At 40.1% G+C, this 24,467-nt stretch overlaps 1 protein-coding gene and 1 pseudogene across 2 annotated transcripts in view; both read right to left on the reverse strand.

The window, feature by feature from the left end:
* The window catches only part of KLHL8 (kelch like family member 8), a 71,520-nt gene extending 66,486 nt beyond the window's left edge, over positions 1 to 5,034 (reverse strand). The window contains exons 1-2 of one of the 2 annotated variants that reach the window (XM_053922527.1): positions 4,862 to 5,034; positions 924 to 1,008 (exon numbers count right to left, since the gene is read on the reverse strand). The gene's annotated coding sequence lies outside the window, so the exon portion shown is untranslated. The remainder of the gene's footprint in view (positions 1 to 923; positions 1,009 to 4,861) is intronic. The other variant, XM_024574751.3, reaches the window with a different exon arrangement.
* A 14,241-nt stretch (positions 5,035 to 19,275) lies between these two features.
* On the reverse strand, positions 19,276 to 19,987 carry LOC112317716 (large ribosomal subunit protein uL30 pseudogene; annotated as a pseudogene).
* Positions 19,988 to 24,467: the final 4,480 nt, after the last annotated feature.

Genomic DNA, 24,467 nt, shown 5'->3' on the forward strand with positions numbered 1-24,467 from the left:
ATCTCTTCTTGCATGAATGTCTTTGCTACTACTAGGTGGTGGGATTTTTGAGCACTTGTATTTCAGGTGCACTGATCTGCTGAATTCCAATGCAATTGTACAAAATGATTTCTTGGCCATAGAACAAAAGTCCCTTATAACCCCTCCACAGCCTACTTCCCTACTTATTGGAAGATTAATATTAGACAATGGGCAGGCTAGCTGCCTGAAAAATGGAGAAAAGTTTTTCTAGATGTCCCCCTTAGTACAACCACCCCATACCTTGGACAGGAATAATAACTGACGGAACTAGATGGGTAAAAGAGCAAGGAAAATAGGTGAACTATTATGATTTAAGCACGAGGGAACAAATACAAAGATCATCCCCTGCAAAGTGCATAAATAAAGAACCTAGACAGGATGACAGATGGCTGAGTTAGAAAGCCTAACCACATAGGCCCTTTAGTAGTTCACATATAACCACTGACTAGCCTAGCGAATCTTTTTGACCTATGCCAAATTCTGAAAACTTTGTTAGACATCTGAAACTTTGTACATGTAGTTACTTGTAGTTGTCTGATTGATAGCCCTCCTGGTCAAAATAACTTTTGTTTAGTATGAACAAATCTGTAGAACTTCCTGTACATTTTCTTGATATTTCTGTATAGACTTTTTCTGCTTGAGAAATCATGCCATGCACCTGTTCCTTTGATGTTATATAACAAATCCCTATAAATAAAGCTTGATTAAACTCTGAGAGTTCGGTCAGACCCACAAGGGCTGGCCGTTCTCCGGCATCAAACTTGGTGTCTGATCCCTTGTTCTTCGCCTGCGCTGTCCATCCTTCGGGGACCCTGAGACCCGCTGAGGCTGGACCCCGGCATTTGGTGTTTTGTTGATAAAAGAAAACATGTCCAACTTTTAGAATAAACAAACCAAATTACCTTTTCGCATTTCAAAATAATAGTCTCACATGTTGGATTGTATTAGGGTGCCATTCTTTGTCATGTGTTCTCTTGCACAGCAAGGCTGGAGAGGGGAAGAGTGGACAGTAACTACTTAATGACAATGGATGAATCACTGGTATAATCTCCAGGTTTAAGAAGCAGCATTATTATTCATATCAGAGTATTATATCATAAATATCAACCTCTACTTCTAGCAGAAAAAAGGCACTCATGGTACTTTGGAAGTTACCTGTTCAATTTCTTTTCTCAAAAAACTAATGTTAAAACTAATTAACAAAATATTTAGTAAAAAAAATGAAAAAACTGCCTAGATAACTGAAGCTAATGGTTTTTAGAAACTTTGTGCGGGGAGGATGGCCATAAACCCCTTTTGAACATATTGAAAGCTGTGGTCTTCTCCCCAAAAAACTGTTGTACAGATATATACAGAGTTTACACTCTTGGAAGACCATTTATGGGCACCCCCACAGGACAGGTTTAGAACCAATGAGATGACACTGTAATTCTACCCATTAATGTTTTGTCACTCAATGTGGTAAAGCTACCAAAAAGTGTTTTTATGATTCATTGCATTGTAAAAGAAAGTGGGTCATTTTTAAACTTATTAATCACTCCATGGATTCTGGATATCAAGTATATTGGTTGAAGTTTGCTTCCTATTTTAAAGCATTAATAGAACTTGCATAGGAAATAGTGAAGTATAGTTCCACTCACCCCTACATTGTTCTTACCCATTCATTTCTATAAATAGAACTATTATATCCTTTCACCCACAACTTGGAAAAGATGTGATACTGTGTGCTGAGAATGGGTGTGGCCTATGACAAAGCCCTGACCATGTAGACAATGGCAGAAATATCTTCCAATGTGGTTACTGGGCACATGGGACCCAGGCCACCAGATGAGAAAAACTGTGGCTCAAGGGCTCTCAGTCACATTTTATTGTAGCTATATCTTAGTATCAGTAAGGAAAAATGAATATAACTAAAATGTCTAATTTCTTGCTTCATTGGCTAACATAAAACATGTTTTTTCAGAAAAGTGAAGTGGTCAAGCTGATGAGTTTTAGGACTGAAAATACAGTATTTTGTTTTTCTGTGAAGCATGTCTTCTCCCTCATCTCTCTACTCCTTACTATACAAAAACAAATAATTATTGAAAATTATATAAGAAACCAAACTTTAAACATCCAATTTTTTAAAACATAAAAGCTATTTGAAATTAACTTTTAGGATGTTTAAAATATCCTAAATCTTTAATCTTCTAAAAATGATACTACCCATTTCAGTTCTCTACAAGTCTCAAAAGTTCTTCACTTTTTTCAAAGGAGTCATTTATCTAAACGCATAGAATGTACAAACACCAAGAGTGAACCCAAAGTCCAGAGTAATGTAAATTCTGGATTTTGGGTGATAACAATGTATTAATGTAGGTTCATCAGTTGTCACAAATTTACCATTCCAATGTGGGGATTTTGATAGTTGGGGAGACTGTGCATATGTGGGGCAGGGCAGAGGGCACATGGAGGCAGAAGGTATATGAATCATCTCTGTACCATCAAATCAATTTTACTATGAACCTAAATATACTTGTATTATACTGTTTGAAAAAGGGTTGGGGTGTTATCTACCTTTCTTTCTTCTTAACAATGGGTAAATACTGTTTGTTTGTTTTTAATTACACTCATTGACTGTGAATTAAGTTTCCTTCCAGAATACAGAACATGAAATTACCACAGAATACATTATAATAAAAGAAAATAATAGTAATCTTACCGAAAGCTAAAAGAATTAGTAGCTTTAAATGTTAACATGATGAAGGTAAATGCAATAATAGTTAAGGTACAGTATAAAGATTTTTAAAAAAGAAAAAAAGTGCAATTTATTTGGATCAAAGTACAACAATGAGCCAATAGAAATCAGATCCTACTGATGAAATTTCTTTTTTATATTTATATTAATACTATTTGGTATCTTAAAGGCAATTTATAAAGTGACTAAAAGCTTGAAGTGGGTCATGGGTTGACTGCTTAGAGGTGGCAGTAGCAAGAGGAAATGCAATCAGCAATGAAAAAAGCCACTGCCAGGCAGAGATCCTCTGCTCGCCCAAGTCTACCCCTCTGGCAGGGTCAAGACTGGAGGGACATTCAGGAAGAGGATTTCCTCATAAAGTGAGAATGAAGAACACCAAGAGCTGAACATTTATCAACTTACACAGGAGAAAAGCAAGGCAAAAAGAAAGAAAGAAAAGGGAAGGTGCGACTAGCAGATAAAATACTTCCAACCTAAGTTCTTTCAAAAACCTTTCCCCAAAGAATCCTTCTAAAGTGCTAACATTAGTGAAAGGACCAAAGTGTTTCCTTCCTGAGGCTGCCTTTTGGGGATGTTGATTTTTAAGCTGTTTATTAACAAACAAGACTTAAAGAGAGCTGCTGACCTTCCTTCCCCCTTTCCTGCCGGAGACATTCAGACAAGGAAACTTGCTTCAGGAAGGGTATCTTAGGAAGTCACCTTAACCTAATGTGAATTATGTACGGTAAACAAGAGGGCTTCAGGCTAGATTCCGCCTCAGTGCATTGTTTCTGTGTTGCCCAGCAAAGGTTTGTTTCCTGCCACGTGTGTCCCGCTCTTAAACTACCTGTAAATCGTCCATTCCCCGCCCCCGCCTTTTTTTCCTTTGTCCAAAATGCCTTATCTGCCCAGTGTTGCCTCACTGTCTTTGCCATGTTCATGCTTATGTGAATTCCTTATGCACATATATTAAAAACTGTTAATTTGATGAGTAGCCCAGCCAGAAGAACTTAGAAGGTGGGAGAAAAAGTTAACATTATTGTAGCTTGCCCATTAGCATAGGGTAAATGGGCCAAATGTGGTCATGCTATGAAAACAGACTAAAAGGAATAATGAGAACAGGTCAGTTTTCTACGAAAATTCACCTGATTAAACACTGCCAAGTGGGAAAAATATATAAAAAGCTTTTCAAACCCAGGCACCTGGGAGTGTGTAAATCCATTAAGGGCGAGCCCCAGGCTAGAACACCCCAACTAGAGTGTAGACAAGGCACCCTCCCTGAGGCAACTAGCACGCTAACGAAGCCCAGGACTGCGTGGAAGGAGCTGGCCGGCATCGCCGCAGTAGAACAACTCCGCCGCGGCTGCGTGTCTTGAAAAAGGCTGCAGTCTCCGGTGTCACACCAGGAGTCACTCTTGCACAGAATCTCCACCACAGGTGTCCCTCTCGGGAGGTACACCTGTTGCAGGCTGAGCCCCTGGTACAAGCAGTTATGACCGACCATGGGCCTGGTGAGAGGCAAATCCCAGAAGGGCGACTCACCCCCTCGCACACCCCGCCCAACACCCGCCAGCCCGGGACAGGCAACGTGCCCCCGAGCCAGTCCCGGAGCCGCAGCTCTGCCTCTCAGCCGGCCGCGACTCCCCGAACGGCAGGGCCTGGAGACAGCCCGCCGCCCCGCCCCCCACAGCCGCTGGTCCGGGGGCGTCCAGCGCCCTCTCCGAATCCGACCCGACGCCAGCCGCGCCGCTCATTCCCTGGACCTGAGAAGCACCTGCCGGCCCTCTTTTCCCTGAAAGACCTACAGGAGCCAGGAGCCACAGGAGCGCATCAGGGGGCGGACGGTGACTCTGACGGAGCCGGAGGCTGGGGTTCCCCTGGGGGAACGCGACTCGATCCTCCCGCCAAATGGAGCAACGGAAACCGTGCAGCACTTTAACGGGCCCAATCCCTCTAGGCTCTGCGCAGTTTTGTTTACTGCTGTCAGGGCTGGAGTTTCCCAGGCGCCTGAGGCACAACCCAGGACTGCATCAAGATTCGCAGCTGGGGTGAGAGAGGGCTCGGTGGGAGCACAGGGCGCAGCACAAAGGGGCGCGGAGTGAAGGGCAATGAGTGTCCAGTTACCTCCGTCCTCGGCTAGTCCGTCGGCTCCGTTCCTTCCGGCCTCGCCAGGTCTGCAGCCGAGCCACCAGGTGCCCTCAGCGGCCAGGACTAGCGCCACACTAGCCCCGCTGCGCCAGGAGCCCAGCGACCTCGCGGCTCCGCAAGGGAGAGCGGAGCGGCGCCTCAGGGGCGGGGCGAGGGGCGGGGCGGGAGGCGGGGCGAGGAGCGCGCCGGCTGCGCACGGCACTCTGGGAAGTGTGGTTTGCGGCTCGCTCCCTCGCGTGCCCGCCCCGCGTCCCCGCGGCCAGTTCCCTGTGGGCGGCGGGCGTGTGTCAGCGACCGAGCGGTGTCGTCCCGCCGCGCTGAGGCGGGCCGCGGCCTCGCTGTGGACGGAAACACACACTTTTGGATAGGACACTGCGTAAATAGCTCTGCAGTTGCCCGTTTCCTCATTTCAGCGGCAGTACAGAATTTATTTTTATATCCACCAAGTTTCCTCATGTGCGTGGTGCTCTTAAGGCTTATAACTTTTTTAAAAAGGAAAAATGGCTTCTACTTTTATTCCTATGTCAGTTCCTCCATATGCTGTACCAAGTATATGTGTTTATAAGTACATACTCACAGGTTATAAAACTAGGAAAGCAGTTTATTAACCTAAGCACTCGCTGCTAAAAACCATTTAGAGCAAAAGTGACGTTGAAGTAACCAAATTTTTCAATAGTTTATCAAGGGGGAGGGTGGAGGTGGGGGAGGGAGGTGGGTTCAGCTGGGGTGGAGTGGAGGGACGGGGAGAAAAGGCACACAACTGTAATTGAATAACAATAAAAATTTAAAAAATAGATGAGTGTAGGAGGGTAAAGAGAGTGAAGAAGAATTTTTAAAAGAATGGCATTCCTCTGAATACAGCGACCTCAAGCTTCTACAACCCTGGGAATCTATTTCACAATAGCTTCAACCGTAGATACGTTTGTGAATATTAACACACAGGTTTGTGTTATGCTAGGAAAGAACTTATATTGGTACATTGGGTACATTGGCATGTTATGTAAAAATCCCAAAATGACTTTTTGAATCTGAAATTTCATTTCTAGAATCGAAAAGAAAAATCACTTCTTTTTTTACATAGCTGAAATAGAAATAAATAATTCTTACTATTTCAAAATATTTCTCTTCAGAGCATATTTGGCAAATTTAATGCCAACGCCCTTAGAAACATTGAACAAGACCAGTTTTAAGGTATGCACTCACATCAAAAGAAAAATAAAATTTGTCTGGAAGCGTCATGTAATACAGTGTATATTTAACAGGCTCATGTTCTAATAGAATTTTTAAATAATCTGTACTTTTTTTTTAGTCTGTTTATGTACTGTTTCCTAAAAAGAATGTTTATAGAACAGATCTTTTTTCCTGCTAATTGACATATACAAACAATAGAATACTTGTAGTTACTAGTGACATCAAAGAAATATTGATAATGTTTCCATGTTGTTATTATTTATTTATTCACAAATATTTATTGAACACCTACTGTAAGCCAGACCCTGAGCTAGGACCTGGGAAACACACAGGGAGCCAACTGACCCCCGCCCTGATGGAGACCTAAGATCTAGCAGAGGAGACGAGGAACTAAACAAATCCTGAGAGAGAATGAGGGGGCAGAGGGTGGCCAGGGAAGGGGGAACGCACAGGTATACCGATGTAGAGCTATTTGTTCGGCGCGGGGCGTCAGGCAAAAGTTCTGAAAATTAAATGAGATTCTCAAAGGAAATGACAGACTGGAGGGAAAAGCCCTTCCCTTAAAAATGATATATCCACAACAATGCCCCAAATAATTATTTTTTAAAGTATATATTTTATAAAACAAGCTATATCTTGATGTGTTTCAGGACATGTTGCCCCAAATTATGACAGCTTGGCATATTGAATATCTTTAGCTGAAGGAATCTGTTGACAGAGAGATGAATATCACTCTCCCCTCCCCACCCCTGTTCTCCTTTCTTCCCCTGAAAGGGTCATAAAATTCCCATGTAAAAGGTACTCTCCCTGTTCCAGTAGGAAAGAAGATATTTTTATCACCAGAGAGGAATTTAGGGCTGAGAAGGGTGTATAAACAAACCTTGTTAAACTAACCCTTGTCTTCCTAGATATTGGGTTGGCCAAAAAGTCCATTTAGTTTTTTCTGTAAAATAAAAGACACATTTTCTCATTTTCACAAATAGCTTTATTGATTTGGATATTTTGAGTATGTCGGCTATCACCCACATGGTAGACCATTGATTGTTCTCACTTAGTGTCTCAATTTGATCTCTATCAACTTCAACTGTTCTACACGACCGTGGAGCATCGACCAGTGAGAAATCTCCAGCACAAAACTTCTCAAACCACTTTTGACACGTTTGATCAGTCACAGCTCCTTCTCCCTGCACTGCACAAATCTTTTTTTTTGCATTCCGGTTGCATTTTTACCTTTCTTGAAATAATAAAGCATAACATGCTGAAAATGTGTACTTTCTTTCATCTTCAATATTAAAATGGCTACACAAAAATTCACCAGTTGAGATAACTTTTTTTAATGCAAACTGTTATGACAGTTGTCACAATCTAACAAAATTGTTTCAAATGAAGTTCAAGATAAGTGCTACTAGAGCCATCTTACAGAAAACACCGAATGAACTTTTCTGCCACCCAATAACTTTTCTTCACCATTTACTAATCCCGGCCCAAACCCCTTTGTCTTGCCAATTCTTCATAAATTTGTTTATTTGCTTAAAAGGTATAAAAGCTTCTAGCTCTGGTCACTTCTTTGGGTCTTCGTTCTCTTGTGAAGGCTCCCATCTACAAGTAAAAATTCAATAAAATTTTATGCTTTTATACGGTTAATTTGTATTTGTCAGTTTAATTTTCAGACACACTAGCCAGGGACCTTAGGATGGTCAAAGAAAACTTTTTTCTCCCTGACAACCTCAACTGAAAGAAAAGAACACATATTTCCTAAATCTAACAAAAAGGATCTTAGCTTTCATTCATTGCTGAGAATAAACAGGACAGGCCCTTAATAAGCAAGGATCTCGCATCAGAAACTCCTTCCCTACCTTAAAATCCCATAAGTCAAAACTGGAAGGGATCTGATATCTGTTGGCTCATTGTCTATTGTACTTTGGTACAAGTAAATTGCACTTTTTTTCTTTCAATTTTTATTGTATTTTTCCATTATCATTTAGTCCCCTTATGCCCCTTCCCCAAGCAATCACCACAATGTTGCCCATGTCCATGAGTCCTTACCTCTTTTTGCTCAATCCCTCCACTCCACCCCACCTGACCGCCCCCCCAAACTGCAGTTTTAACCTCAATTGACATTTACATTTACATCTTTATCTCTAATCCTGGAATAAAAGGCCTTAAAATCTCCAAAAGAATTTCAGATGTGGCCTGCAGAGGGATTTGGAAAGATTAATGAAGAGGACAATTTCATCTTAATTTGCAGTGGAGGCAATGCTTGTAAGTAGAGAGCAGTCGTCTGGACAGCTGCCTGTCTATGAAAACCTCCTTAAAGAGCCTTCACACCAGCAGCAAGATCACCCCTTCCTGTCCAGGTCAGTCACTGGACTGTAGGTAACCTTTCTTCTTACTCCTTGACTCCTGTCTTAATCACCTTCCTCCAGAAACCCCCCTTAGTGCGATGCTTCAGCTTCCCTTAACAACAATCACTTCCTTCCTTCTGCCCCACTACAAACTGTTTTCTGGCCCTGGCCCAGTGGCCCAGCTTATGTTATTTTAGTTAGTTTATGACAGCTCTTCCACCCTTGCTAGCAGTCTGTCATAGGTATCTCTAAACCTTTGCTGACCTTTTCCACTTTCACCTCTGAAATATTTGAATTTCCCTAATTTCTCTCTGAGCATTTGTAACTGTTGTGCCTTCTCCCTTTTCTCATGGCTAACTCCTGCTCATCATCCAAAATCAATTTAGATACTGTTTTCATCAAGAAGTCCGTCCTGGTTACAATACCCCTCTATTCTGGCTTAGTGCTTTCTATGTATGCTTACATTGCAACCTACTTTTACCCCTAAGGTAGCACTTAACAGTAAGCATTTTAACTAGGTATCTACTCTTTCATTTGTCTGAGAGCTTCTTAGGAAGTAGGAGCACAGTACTTGATATATAATAGCTGTTTAATAAATACTCAGACAGTAAATGAATGCATATTAACTTTATGCAATAAAGAAGGGCTCAGGAAATGTTTTCTGTAAGGGTTAGATAGTAAATATTTTAGGGTCATGGACCATAAGGTCTCTGCTGCAACTGTTCAACTCTGTTTTCTAAAGAACAACGGCTAGTTCTCTCCAGACAGCTGTGTGGGATAGAATTTGAGTTTAAAATTGAGTGGAAGGAGAGGGGGTGCAGCTTTGGGCTAGAGGACAATACTTGAGAATGTTTCCATAGCTGGTACATTGTTCTTGTTTAGAGTGATTATTTCATGTAGTTTCAGCTTGGGTGGATAAATGGAACTAAAAGAAGGTATCCTTAGTATGGCAACTGCCAGTTCAGTTTGTACACAAAATTCTTTTGAAATTTAGTTATGTTGGTGAGTTTTTAAATTTTATAATTTAATCTGGAGTTGTTTTGTTGTTTTTCCATTTTTTGACATTTCACTTTTGCTGTTCCATCCTTCCCAAGTCAAATCACTTGCCATTTCCCATGAACTTGCCTAGGCGTGGTTGAGCGTTCAGGCTGCATATGTGGGGAGCTGTGGAAATCTCTCTAGAACAATACGTGAATTGACAGGATGAGAGCAGTTTTTCTCCATTCCTATCATGCTCCAGAAGTGCTGTGACTTTAACTATCAGAAAAACACATTGAGAGAAACATTGTTTTCCAATCTCCATGTTTGAAATGTGTGCAGTACACTTTTGAGCAAAATTGTATCCATGTGTATGTTAAAAACTGAGGCAGTGGAATAAATGTAACTCTGTTTCAATTTCAATATGTATTGCAAATGTATGATGTTCCATTAAGATATAGATCTATATTACATTAGCTTTCTGATATCATCTTCACATTCTCATAATGAAATCTATCTCTGAATTGTTCATTTATTTATTTATTTTAATCCTCACCCAAGGATATGTTTATTGATTTTAAAGAGAGAAGGCAGGGCAGAAAGAGAGAGAGAGAGAGAGATCAATGTGAGAAACATCAATTCGTTGCTTCCTGGATGCATCCTGACCAGGGATTGAACCCGGAGCCTAGGTATGTGCCCTAAAAGGAATGGAACCTGCAACCTTTTGTTTTTGGGGATAATGCTCCAACCAACTGAGCTTCCCAACCAAGACTGAAAAATGTATTTTTTGAAAATTTTTAAAATTAAAATACATGCAGCATGGCAAATAATTGCTAGCTGCTTAAACAGTATCTTCTTGCTTCATTAATTTTTTTAAAAACCCAGTTTTTTAGAGAGTGACTATGTACCCAGATAACAGATTATTTTTCATCCTCACTGAAAGACTAAGTTCTATCCATGAGACAAGTTTTAGGACTTTGGGATGGCTAGACAGGGAATTGATTCATCTGGGAGGTAGCTTTCTTATCTTTCTTCTTTTTTTTTTGGACGAAATGACAAATTTTAGCAGTCATCTTGGACTATGAGATAGGAAAGGACTATGTCTAAGCTTCTGCTCCAACTTGATCAGTAACCAAGAAAACACAATAAATTCCTAACTATGTATACTTTCCAACAACTGCAATAAAAAAGATAATTATAGAAGGCAGTGACTGTTCTTTACACATCCTGATAAAAATGTAAAACTGATTGCTTCCAGACCCCTTTCCACATTCCCAATTCCAGGTGCTTGATGACACTACCTTACCTGTATGTTCTCTCCACCTGATGCAAAACTGTTATTCTTTGAATGTAGCTAAAAGTGCTGATGCAGAGTTGTATTTTTCCTTGTCTTCCTGCACATATAAATATGTGCCCCCCACTTTCCTAAAGTTGGAGCACTGTTTCAAGTCTTCTCGGAACTTTGTTCTCAAGCAATGTCCTCAGATAGGCCCAAATAAAAATATCTTTTCTCGAATCTACAAAGGTTCAAATCTTTTTTTCATTGACAACCAGGAGGTTATTTGAAGGTGGAAGTCATGTATATGATGGTGGAAGAATGACAGAAGGTGACTAGTCCCTGATGATCACTGAACCACCAAAATAGTCTCACTACAGGCCCTGATGGGTTGGAATTTCCAGTTGCAAAAAGGATAATATTTATATTTGATATACAAAGTGTGGTTTCTTCCAAGTTTTGGAACTGGCACAGTCCTGCCTGGACTTGAAGGATTTCTTTTCTTATTAATTAGCAGTTTAGGACTGCTCTTTCTGGGTCAGTGGAGAAAGAAGGCGTGACAGTTTGGAGCCAGGAGGAGATCAGCAGATGAAAACTACAGATTGAAGGAGCTAAACTAGCCCTGACTGAGTAGCTCCATTGATTGTAGAGTCATCCAGCTAGGCCAGGGTTGTGGGTTCCATCCCTGGTGAAGGTATATACAACAAGCAACCAATGAATGGATAAGTGGAACAACAAGTTAATGTCTGTCTATCTGTCTGTCTGTCTGTGTCTGTCTCCCTCTCTCCCCAAGGTCAATTTAAAAAAATGAAAGAGATAAACCAGTGTGGTGTGGAGGAGTGACTATTCCATGACATCACTGTTGTCCTGCCAGGCGAGCTGGACCAGGGCCAAATCAGCGATTGGAGATAGCTTACAGAAAACCACCTCAGAGACTGATTATAATTGATGTTTCTCGTGACATAAACCCTACCCCTGCATCCTGCTATGTGCCGGGCCCTGGCACAGACCACTGTCCTGAGCTGGTCAAGCATGGAACTTCCTATCCTGGTAGCATTCATGTGCTAGTACCCTTGACTGTCTTCCCTCCTTTCCCCTGTGTCATTCTCTAGTGCCTATTAAGCATCTCAGGGATCTATCTTTTCTTGCAGCTGCCCAAGACGTGCCTTATATGTAAGTTTCCCTTAATCAACTCTGCTAATTACTATATTGGAGTAGCCAGCCTTTATCTTCCATCTTTCCCTGCCCTCCAATTATGGAGGTAGATTTTCAGTCCTGGGATGTTTTCCTGGGTTTGTGTGTACGAACAACCAGGGAAATATCAGAAAAGCATGTGAACTTACTTCACTAGGCCTTGACCTGTTGGCAGAGATACTTTAAGACAACTTTAAGATAACTTCAAACTTATTTTGTTGCCACTTATGAAGATGTAATTCTTTTACCCAAATGTTTGCTGGCTGTCAGGCCAGCAAAATCAGTTATAGAACTCATGCACTCACAACCCTTGCACAAATGGTGCAAAAAGAAGCTCAAATATTCAGATCCTCTTTGTAAGTGATTCTCTTTGGAACTTTATAAGCCAATGTTGAAAAAGAATTTGTTCAAAAAAGAGAAAAAAAATAAAGAGAGAAATTGTTATAATTGCATTTATTTTTCAAGGAAGCAGAACTGAAGAAAAATTTGAAATTTCCTCAGAGGCACACTGGATTATAGAATAGAATAGCCTGTTGTTCAGCTTATTTGGAAGGTTTCAATTGCTATTTTTGTCAGCAGCTGAGACTTGAATCATAGAAACACCCAGGATGATTAAATGTGTGCCTACCTGCTGGAGGTGCCATGCGCAAAGACTCTTCCTTTACCTAGAATATGATTGAGGCCAAACAAAGCTCAGGATAGAAGATATGTATGTAATCAATCACCTTTGCTACGTGCTCATTGGCAAGCAGACATTTACATGTTATTTAAAGATTTTTAAGCTTCATTCGGAATATTATCCTCAAATTTGGAGTACCATTTTCTGTAGATAAAAGAAATTGAAAAGAAGTGTCCATCTTACCTGCCTCTACTTTTCCACACGAACACTTTCCTCAAGTTCTGCCAAACATTTCATTCCATCTTCTCTCCTCTGACGGAGCCCATTCCCACACTGGCAGGCAGAATATTCCTGGTACAGTTAAGAGCAATTGGAGAAGAATTTAGCAAAAGTGTGGACAGGTTGTAGGAAGCACTACAAGGAACAGTGCAGTCCACCTGGGCTAGTAAGAGAGCAGTTACCAGAACCTGTTACTGGAACCTGGGGAGAAGAGAAAGCTGTGTGTAGCAGCCCACTGACTGTAATAAGGGCTTGATAAAACAAAGCAGCTCACTTGGGGGTTACCCTGCAAAAACGGGGCTGGAATAGAAATACCCCAAACTTCTCCTTTTTTAAGTATATTTATTGATTATGCTTTACAGTTGTCCCATTTTTTCCTCTTTGCCTCCTCTGCCTGCACATATAAGTCCTTCCCTGCACATATAAGTTCTTTGGCTTCTCCATCTCCTGTACTATTCTTAACCTGCCCCTGTCTATTTTGTACCTACCATTTATACTTCTTATTCCCTGTGTCTTTTCCCCCATCCTTCCATAATACCCCTCCCCACTGATAACCCTCAATGTGATCTCCATTCCTATGATTCTGTTCCTGTTCTAGTTGTTTGCTGAGTTTGTTTTGGTTTCTGATTTTTTTACATTTGATTGTTGGTAGTTGTGAGTTTGTTGTCATTTTAATGTTCATAGTTTTGATCTTCTTTTTCTTAAATAAGTCCCTTTAACATTCATATAATAAGGGCTTGGTTATGATGAACTCCTTTAGCTTTACCTTGTCTGGAAAGCACTTTATCTGCCCTTCCATTCTAAATGATAGCTTTGCTGGACAGAACAATCTTGGATGTAGGTCCTTGCTTTTCATCACTTTGAAAATTTCTTTCCAGTCCCTTCTTGCCTGTAAAGTTTCTTTTGAGAAATCTGCTGTCTTGTGGGGAATCCTTTGCAGATAACTCTCTACTTTTTTCTTGCTGCTTATAAGATTTTCTATTTATCTTTAATCTTTTGCATTTTAATTATGATGTGTCTTGGTGTTGCCCTCTTTGGATCCCCCATCTTCTTTGGGACTCTCTGTGCTTCCTGAACTTGTATGCCTATTTCCTTCACCAAATTAGGGAAGTTTTTTTCATTATTTTTTCAAATAAGTTTTGAATTTCTTGCTCTTCTGGCATCCCTATGATTCAGATGTTGACACATTTGGAGAGGTCCCAGAGTCTTCTGATTCTATCCTTGTTTTGAATTCTTGCTTCTTCATTCTGTACTGGCTGACTATATTTCTTCCTTGTGTTCCAAATCGTTGGTTTGAACCCCGGCTTCCTTCCCTTCACTGTTGGTTCCTTGTGGATTTTTCTTTATTTCACTTAGTGTAGCCTTCATTTCTTCCCTTATGTGTTTGCTGTACTCAATGAGTTCTTTGAACCTCCTGATCAGTGTTTTGAACTCTACATCTAATAGATTGACTATCTCTGTTTGGTTCATTTTCTGGGTTTTGTTCTGTTCTTTCATTGGGACTATATTTCTTTGTCTCCTCAATTTGGCAGCCTCCCTGCTTTGACTCCCTATCTCGGTGCACCTGTTACATTGTAAGAGGCGGAGCCTTAGGTGTTTGCCAGGGTGGAGCAACCCGCTTTGCCCTTTGTGGCTCTGTAAGTGGGGGAGGAGCCAGAGAGGGAACAGTGCCACTTACTTGGCTCTCGCCCCATTTCCAGTCACTTCCCCCACTTCCTGTACGTGACTGGTGTCCTTCTAGCTGCTGCCCTGGTGCTATATCCTAGACTGGGTGGGTTTGCTTACATTCTAGGGCTGTGCAGGTGCTTTAAATGGGCTCTTCTGAGAGACCAGCAGTTTATTCCACCACCCAACCCCCACTGGTTTTTACAGCTAGAAGATTTGAGGCTTTATTTTCCCAGTGCTGGAAACCTGGGCTGCAATCTGGCCTGGGGCTGGGGTGGCTCACACCCCACATAACCCTCCCCATTTTTACCTACCACATTCTGCCAGCTGCTGATGCCACCACTGCCTCATTGCTGTCCCCTCACTGCTGCCACACCAAGTCTTCTCTGCCCTGGTTCCCAGCTCTGCTCTCCTACCTGTCGGGATAAATATTTCTTCTTTAAATCCTTGGTTGTCAGACTTCCATTCAGTTCAATTTTCTGGCAATTCTGGTTGTATTTTGTTTTGAGGTTAGTTGTGATCCTTCTCATGGTTGTGCAAGGAGGGGAAACGTGTCTACCTATGCCTCCATCTTGGCTGGAAGTCTCCTCTCCTTCTCTTTGACCTCTATTGATACGCTGCCAAAGGAAGTTTTTGGAAGTCCAAGGAAGTCTGTTAATCTTGTCCATAAAAATCAGCCTTCCTGGCACATAGCAGGCTAGAGCAGGGTGAAGAGGAATTTAGAGATACATTGGGGAGATATTCAGCATAACTCTTATTAACATTTTTGCTCATGCTGGACCTCTCATTTAGAACACCCTCATTTTCAACTGCTGTATAATCCTCTGGTCTGGTGTAGAATTCAGTGTATGACCTATTTTTAAACACAGGAGTGCCTCTCTCCTCTGCATTTTTATCTGTATCACTCACACTGATAATTTTTATATATATATATATATATATATGCATGTGTGTATATATATACACACATATATGTATATATATCTTTTATTGCCACTTCAATGTTTCATATGTATATAAGTTTTCTCTTATATTGTAAGCTCTGTGAACCAGAATTTATGAGTTACACTTCTTCACCATTTCCACAGCACCTAACACGCTATTCAGCACAGAATAGTTGAAGCAAATTGTAATCTTCTTAATTTCTTTCCTCTTTTTATCCCCATTCCCTATCTGCCCCAGAAGAGGCTTACATCTTCCTATTATGATGTGGGCATTCAAGGGAAAAAATCATGTAAAAGCAGTATTAGGAAGCACAGGAGAGCTAGGCATGAGGATTGTTACACTGCTGTTTCAGTAGGGGTGTTCCTGAAGCTGGGCAGTGGAGCATGCAGGTGGAACTCAGGCTTCCGTCTTCTGACACCTGCAGTTCTTTTTTTTTTTTTTTCTGTATTCACCCGAGGACATTTTTAAATTGCTTTTAGAGAGAGAGAGGGAGTTGGGGGCTGGGAGAAAGAGAGACAGAGAGACCTGTGAGAGAGCAACATCAATTGATTGCCTTCTGGTACATGTCCCACCTGGGGATCAAACCCACAACCTGGGGTGTTCCCTGGCCGGGAATCAAACCCATGATCTTTTGGTCTACTGGACAACACTCCAACCAACTGAGCCTTCGTGATATCTAAACATATTTTTGATCAACCTGAGAAAAATTACGGACATTATTTTAAGTGAAAAGTAAATGTTAGTTTTGTTTTATTTTATAAAAGCAACATATGCTTATGATTGAAAAATTAGAAAGTAAAGATAACATCACTTCTTTTTTTTTCAGTGGAAGTTTTATTTTGAGGAGGAGGCAGACAAAGCTTATGAAAATAAGGCCAAAATATGGAAAACTGTATGCTATTTTGAGGCATTTTAACTTTAAAATACTGGCAAAACTTTTAAAAATTTTGTTTCAAGTACTGTTGTCCCCATTTCCCCCCGATACTTCTCCTGACTCCAGGCATCCCCACTTCCCACCCTTAATCCTACCCCTCTTTGGTTTTGGCCATGTGTCCTTTACAGATAAAGTTAACATCACTTCTAAAATAGCAGCAGTTAATATCTTGCTGTATATTTTTTGAATCAGTTTCTTTACATGAATTAATGTTTTTAAATTTCTTTTGCTTCTTTTCCCACTTGAGAATATATCCTGAATAATTTTCCAAATCAAACATATATATTTATATTTAGCAATATTTAAAAATGATTGCAGAATATTTCACTGTATGGACTTACTACTAGTGTTCCTTTAATCAAGTTTTCATTCTTATTTGTTTTTCTGTTTAAAAAAAAAATACTAGGTTATATAACTTGTAGCTAAGTCATCAAAATATTTCCCCGAAATTGAAACTTCTACTTCAGAGAGCACATGAATTCAAAAGACTCCAGATATCTCATCTAAGTGGCCCCTAGGAAGGGTTATACTCCTACCAGCAATGTATAAGATTTTGATTTCCTGACAACCTTATCAGCTCAATTTTCTTTTCTTTGAAGTCTTTGCCAATATTTTATTTTATTTCTTTGATTAATAATAAGGAGAAACATTTTTGTCACTCTTTTCCTTTCCTTATAAATTGCCTTGTTTCTGTACAGGACAGTTGTAGGAAGATGCTGCTGCTGTACTATTAGCTGAAGGTCATGCTATTATTGTTCTTTGTTACTCAGTTGGTTACTCCTTCTCCAACAGCAGACCTAAGAGGAGCCCTGACAGCTCCTTGCTTCAGTATCTTACACTTAAGTTTAACTTTGACCCTTGTACCAATGACCTCACACACCAGGCTTTCCAGTAACGTGATCTCTCCTTTGGCTTTCCTGCCACTATTGAATTTCAGCAGGTTGAGTCCTGATTTCCAATCTGTTACTATTGCCAACTTCCTCAGTGCCACCCCAATTCTCCTGGCCTCCAAAATTTGAAATAGTGGGACTTAAAACATTTATTTTTCTTTTTTGGACCCAAATAAAATCAAACATGATTTCACAGTTTGTTTGTTCACAACATCTCGCAGATTTCGTTCCAACACTGTATATCTACCCCCATGACTCTAATTAAAACCTATCACATTCTGTCAGAGTGACTTCTCCCAAGTCAGGGCCAAAGAGCTTTAAACATATAAATTTTTAATATTTTAACATAACTAAATTTGTCTGGCACTTAATGGCATATGTGTACACATAAGGTAGAAAAGATAATTAAATAAAACTTGTACTTAACCTCTGTGAGCTCCTTTACAAACACATTCCTCCCTCTCTCTCTCCCACAGAGGTAAACATTATCCTGAATGTGTCATTTCCCATATATTTCTCATGTATTTTGCACATTTTTGAACTTTAAATAAACAGTATCGTGTTATTTTTTTATTATTTTTTTTGCTCAACACTATATTGTGAGGTTTGTCTCAGTGTATTTGGCTGTGGTTTATTCATTTTTTGCTGCATGTGCCGTATTTTACTTTCTATCCTGTTGACGGGTATTGAATTGTTTCCTGTTTGTTACCATTACAGACAATGCTGCTATGAACACTTGGGACCTGGACAAGTTAACAATAGCAAATGCAAGAGTCTCTCTAGAAGTGGAATTGCTTATTTCACAGTATTCATGCTTTGATTTCATTAAACAATGCCAAATTCTCTTCCAAGATGGTTATATCAACATAATTTTAAGAAAAGTTTTTGAGCCCTGGTTGGGTAGCTTGGTTGGTTGGAACATTGTCCTGATATGCCAAGGTTGTGGGTTCAATCCCTGGTCAGGAGACACCCAAGAATTAACCAATGTATGCATAAACAAGTGGAACAGCAAATCGATGTCTCTCCTTCTCTCTCAAAATCAATAAAGAAAATTTTTTGAGGATTCCACTTGTACCACATTCTGCCAACACTTTGTTTTGCCAGACTTGAAAATTTTTACCAATCTGGTATATGAGGTCTGTCTGGAAAAATTCCAACCATTGTTACTATAATGAGAACGGTTTGCGTGACATTGATATAGCCTAGCAGCCAAGGAACGTGGACTGAAGTGTGCATGCATGAACGATGATGACTTTGCTGTACTAGTCAGTGGGGGCAGTAGAAGCCATTGGGTGAACATGTGTACTGTGTGGCTGTCACATTCAAAATGACTGAGCAAGTAGAACAATGAATCTGCGTCAAACTTTGAGTTAAGCTTAAACATTCCTCCACAGAGTCTATTCAGATGATTAGGAAGACCACACCTACGGGCAACTGATGATTGGCAGCTTCATCACGACAATGCGCCTGCTCATGCATCACACCTCGTGCAGAGGTTTTTTGCGAAACATCAAATCACCCAGGTGACTTAGGCCCTCTACAGCCCAGATTTGGTGCCCTGAAACTTTTCACTTTTCCCAAAACTAAAATCGCCTTTGATAGGGAAGAGATTTCAGACCATCGATGAGATTCAGAAAAATACAATGGGGCAGCTGATGGCGATTAGAACTCTATGAAGCCCCAAGGTGCCTACTTTGAAGGGGACTGAGGTGTCATTGTCCTATGTAAAATGTTTCCTGAATTTTGTTCAATAAATGTTTCTATTTTTCATATTGGCTGGATAACTTCTAGACAGGACTTGCATATAAAATAGTCTTTTGGTTTTAATTTGCAGTTATCTGGTTATGAATGAGGTTTTAATGTTTCATACATTTATTACCAATTCAGATTTACTTTTCTGCAAAATCCTGTTTAATTTTCCCCCATTTTTCTATTTGATTTTTCTCTCTTTTTCTGATTAGTTTTTAGGAGTAATTTTTTATATTCTAAAGAGTAATTCTCCATTTTTTTTTAGTTTTAAAGCAGTCACTGTTTATTAACTGACCAGATTACAAAAATAACCATAATAGATAGCTTAGTTTATCCTTCTAAAAAGCCTATTGATCTGGTCTCCCCTGTTACCAGAATCTCTACTTTCTACAAAATGAGTGTCTTTTTCTTCATTCCACTTCATATAGAAAATAATTTGAAGCATTTTCCAACAGCATAGACCTCATGAATCAGATCCTCATGCAAATGATGCCATATTTACCAAGAGATGGAGCAAGCCATGTGTTATCTGTAAGGGCAATTCATTTTTTGTTGATTTTGCCATAACCATGCTTGTTGATCGATTCATTTACTGACTTCAGGTTTGGGTACTCCCATGCATATATGGTTCCACAATCCTCAGTGTGTTAATCAAAGCCTTGCTGAGCTTAATGAAGGTGATATTGAATATCTGGTGAAGGTGAAGAAGCTACAGCACCTTCTGGACATTTGGCACCTACTCACACCATTGACACCTTTGATTCTGATGACAAATGCCAATTTGGGTTCCACAGGTACGTAGAAGTTGGCAGCTTTTTTTGGTATCCTAGCCATTCGAATCTCAGTTCTGTACATCTGCCTATATTCCTTGTGATAGTGCTTAGATTTTTCATAGATAAGCTTCCTACATGCCTTTCGAAGCATCTTTTGGGCAAACTTCTTTCTCAGTGCTTGATCTTCAGCTCCACAAAATTCCTTCACTTTTTCTAAAGGGCTCCTGGCATAGCAGGAACATTCTTCTCTTCTGCACCCTCCATGGTTCCAGCTGGAAAGTAGCTGTCCTTTATATAAGTATTAAGTTCCTTCTTCTAGTTTGTGGCTTGTCTTTTTACTTTTTAATAATAATATTATCTCTTGATAACCAGGTCTTAATTAGAAGGTAATAAAATTATCAGTGTTTACCTAATGGGTTGAGCTTTTTATATCTTCTTTAAGAAACACTTTCCTATTCCTGAGACATAAAAATAATTTTTTCCAACACTTTTGAGTTTTATCTTTTATACTTAAATTTTAAGTCTGCCTGAATTGACTTTTATAAATGAAATTTTTATCATGTTACTATTTATGCCTACATCATAGCAACCCTGTAGAAGATACTCAATATTTTCCACCTTTTTTCATTTTTTTATTTATTATTTTTTAAAGATTTTATTTATTTATTTTTAGAGAGGGGTGGAAAGGATGGAGTAAAAACAATGATGTGAGAGAGAAATATCAGTCTCATTCCCGCCCTGACCAGGGACCAAACCTGCAACTCAGGCACGTGCCCTGACCAGGAATAAAACTGTCAACCTTCTGTTTTGTGGGATGATGCCCAACCAAATGAGCCACACTGGTCAGGGCTCAATTTGTTACTTTGAGTAAATGTTTTTTAAATGCTTATTTCAAGCTAAATGTATTTTTTACAAGCACTCCACAATACATTCTTTGTCATTGTTTAGATGTTACATAAGTTACCAAAAGCACAGGCAAGCCAACAATTTGCCACAATCAGCATTCAGTTCTTAGGTGAATCCCTAGATTTAGAGTGACATGAGCTTTGGGTCCATATTGTAGATATAGATATATTTTTACATATTTGACCTGCTAAATAGAAAAACTATATAAAAATTGCCTTGTGTCATCCTTTGAGATGAATTGGATATGCTACATCTTTTGAGGAGGGAGCATGGTTGTCATTTAATCACCTATAATGATCTCTAACTATATAGCAAATTAAGAATTAAAAAATTATGCTCTATACTTCATATTGCATACTTAAGTATGACCTCCTTAATTGAATATGGAGATGTGTGATAAAAATGCAGTGTTGCTCTAAAAAAAAACCCGAGTCTCTCTCTTCAGGTTTTTCAGACCCTAGCATCTTCTAATGCAGCCCTAGGGGAAAGCCAGGGGCTGTTCAATGACTTGGCACCAGAATTAGCCCCAAAACTTCAGTCTTTGGGCTAGGTGGAGAGGGAGGAAATGGAGGCAGGATGGTAATAGGCAGTTACAAAACTTGAAGCTCCCTCTGCTGGAACCTGTTCTTAAAGGAGCAGGGGTCAAGGAAGTGTTCTTTCTCCAAGGTGGAAGGAATGGAAACAAATGGCTCTCTCTAAGTTAGCTTTGAAACTAGGTTAAAGGGAAAGCTTAAAACAACAGTAGGCTTTCTTCTATGGTTTTATGTAGAATTCATCACTTTTGCATTTACTTAAGGAATAGTTGCATTATGGTAGGAAAAAGCATGAACTTGATTTGTTAATTGACACCTTACAGGAGCAGCTTCAGGAAAGAGCACATCATTTTAGAATGCTGACCACTGAACATCAGTGTTCTAAACTTTTATTTATAGCCCAGACTTTTACTCACAGTGTAACTTTTGGAAAGTCATCTAACTTCTCTATACTCTGTCCTAATTTTAAAGTGAAGATGACAACCACAGCCCCAAACACTGCCCTAATGGGAGAGCAAACAAGAAGGCAACAGATGTGAAACAAACTTCCACAGTGCCACAAATGCTTGTGGCTAAAATCCCACAACTGGCTGGTGATGAACATAGTGTTTCCTCCCAGGCACGGAGTCAGGCTCTGTTGATACAGTGATGAATAAAGCATGTGCCTCACCCTCCCAGAACTGACAGTTAACAGCCTACTGGGGAAGACACTATAAGCACACAGACAAAAACAATGAAACATCGCAAATCCTATGATAATATTTTTGAAGATTATGGAGACATAATTTTCTGGATGATCAGAAAAGGCTTCAAAGAAAAGGAAGTTGTATTTGATCTGGGACTTGAATGATAAGGTATGTGGCCAGTATATATTTCTTTCTTTCTTTCTTTCTTTTTTATTGAATATATTGAGGTGACATTGGTTAATGAAATTATGTAGGTTTCATATGTACAATTCTACAATAAATCATCTGTGTATTGTATTGTGTGTTCACCACTCCAAGTCAAGTCTCCTTCCATCACCATTTCTCCCCCTATACCCTCCTCTACCTCCCCTTACCTCCATATCCCTTGGGTAATCACCACACTATTGTTGTGTACATGAGGTTCTTTTTCTTTTCTTCTTAATCCTTCACCTTTTCCACCAGCCTTGTAACCCCTCACCCTTCTGACCACTGTCGGTCTGTCCTCTATCTATGAGTCTGTTTCTATTTTGCTTGTTAGTTTATTTTGTTCATTAGATTCCACATATAAGTAAAATTATATGGTATTTGTCTTTTTCTGACTGGCTAACTTCACTTAGCACAATGCTCTCTGGGTCCATCCAGGATGTTGCAAAAGGTGAGATTCCTTCCTTTTTTATGTCAATGTGGTATTCCATTTTGTAAATGTACCAAAGCTTTTTTATCCACTTATCTACTGACAGACACTTGGGCTTCTTCCAAGTAATAGATGTGCTATGACTCCTCGTCTTCATGGGGTGGCCTTATGTAGTAGAAGTCCTATTGGATCCAGTGATACAGTCTCCTTGATCACCTGTACCAGATGGTCCAAAAATGTCCCTTGTGTAAGGTATGTGGGCCCTCCTATTGTAATTGAGCCTTGATTGCTATTGGCCCATTCATGCATGGGATCAACCCTCAGGCTGGCTGACTGTGAGGCCCAACCCTGACCACGGCATGTGAGCTGCTGTGTAGAAGCTGACCACACAAAGTGGAATCCTCTCAGCAGGGTTTGGGGCCTGCTGAGATGTCCCTTTGGATATGCTGCTTGCAAATCTTACTGGATCCTGTTCTGATGTTGTCAGAAGCTGGCCACTGGGTTTGTTGACTCTGGGCCTCTTGGGAGGTACTCTGGTGCAGACCTATGTCAGACACCTCCTGTGGCTGGCCCTGGGCAACCTGTTTTGACTTACAAGTAACCCATAGTTTGTGGCTACCTCTACTGGGTCTGGGTGCACAAGGGAAGGACCAAGCTTTTCATCAAGACTGGCTTTTACTAGCTCTGGGCCTGGGGACAGGTTAGCAAAATTCCAAAGCACTCTGATATATGCTTTTGCCTGCCTCTACCTGATAGCTGCCTGTTAGGCTCAGTCACTGAAACTGCCTATGTTTATAGGCAGTTTGCCTATGAACCTCACTGTTTTTATTTCGCCCTCCCTCCACTGGAGCATAGGGTGAGTGGTTGTGATTGAAATGTGTGCATTGGCCCTTTAAGCAGGAACCTATTTCTCTAGCTGACTTCTGTCTCCTTCTGGTGAACAGAAACCCCACTGTTCTTCACAGCCAGATGTTATGTGGGCACCTCTTCCTGGCTCCGGTGCTCTGGGCTGGAGATCCTGGCCTGGGGTTTAGAACCCACACTCCTCAGAGGGATCACACCTGCAGCTCAGATATTCCTCAACTGCCATCTGTGGGAGTGGGGCCAGCCCTTTTCACGTCTCTGCCCTTTCTACCAGTCTAACGTGACTTCTCTGTAAGTCCTTGGTTAAAAGATTTCTATTCAGCTAGTCTTCAGTTGGTTATTCAGGAAGATTGTTCTATAATTTAGTTGTAATTCCAGTTTGATCCTGGGAGGAGATGAATATACCTTCTGCCTAATCTGCTGCCATTTTGAATCACATATTTCTTTTAAAAAACTGTTCACTTAGCTGTTATCAGTAGAAACTCTCTTCAAAAAATGTTTAAAAAACAAAATAATTAGGAGAAAAGAAAGTTAGCCTATGTGTATTTTGTTTCATTGGAAGGCTTAACAAACCACATACTGATACAACTTTTGGTTAAATAAACAAATCATTAGACTGAGATAAATATATTAAAAGGGCATAAAAAATAGCGGCTGATCTACAGGTAGAAATTCATGGAGTGGTACATTATCATATATATTTATCATTTATACCCTACTTCTGAAAATAATGTTAAGCTTGATAGTTCTTAGTTGGTGTATTGAAGATAATAGAACAAATTTAACATTGATAGTGATGAGTTTTGTTCTTGCTCCCCCTTTGGAAATAAAGTCTATGTCCTATTAATAACTTTTAGGTACTTGGATGTTCATCATTACATCTTACAGTCCAGGCATTTAGTCCTTGTTGATTTCTCAATAAGCATCTTCTTAGAGCAGGAAAGTAATTGTACCAGCAGTTGTCTATATATTAGGAAAAAAGGTGGGGGGAAAGGAGGGTTTTTTTTTTTTCAATTTTTATTGTTATTCAATTACAGTTGTATGCCTTTTCTCCCCTTCCCTCCCCCCCACCCCAGCTGAACCCACCTCCCTCCCGGAAAGGAGTTTTTTTACAATTGTTG

This window comes from Desmodus rotundus, chromosome 4 (assembly GCF_022682495.2).
Source record: "Desmodus rotundus isolate HL8 chromosome 4, HLdesRot8A.1, whole genome shotgun sequence".
NCBI lineage: Eukaryota > Metazoa > Chordata > Mammalia > Chiroptera > Phyllostomidae > Desmodus > Desmodus rotundus.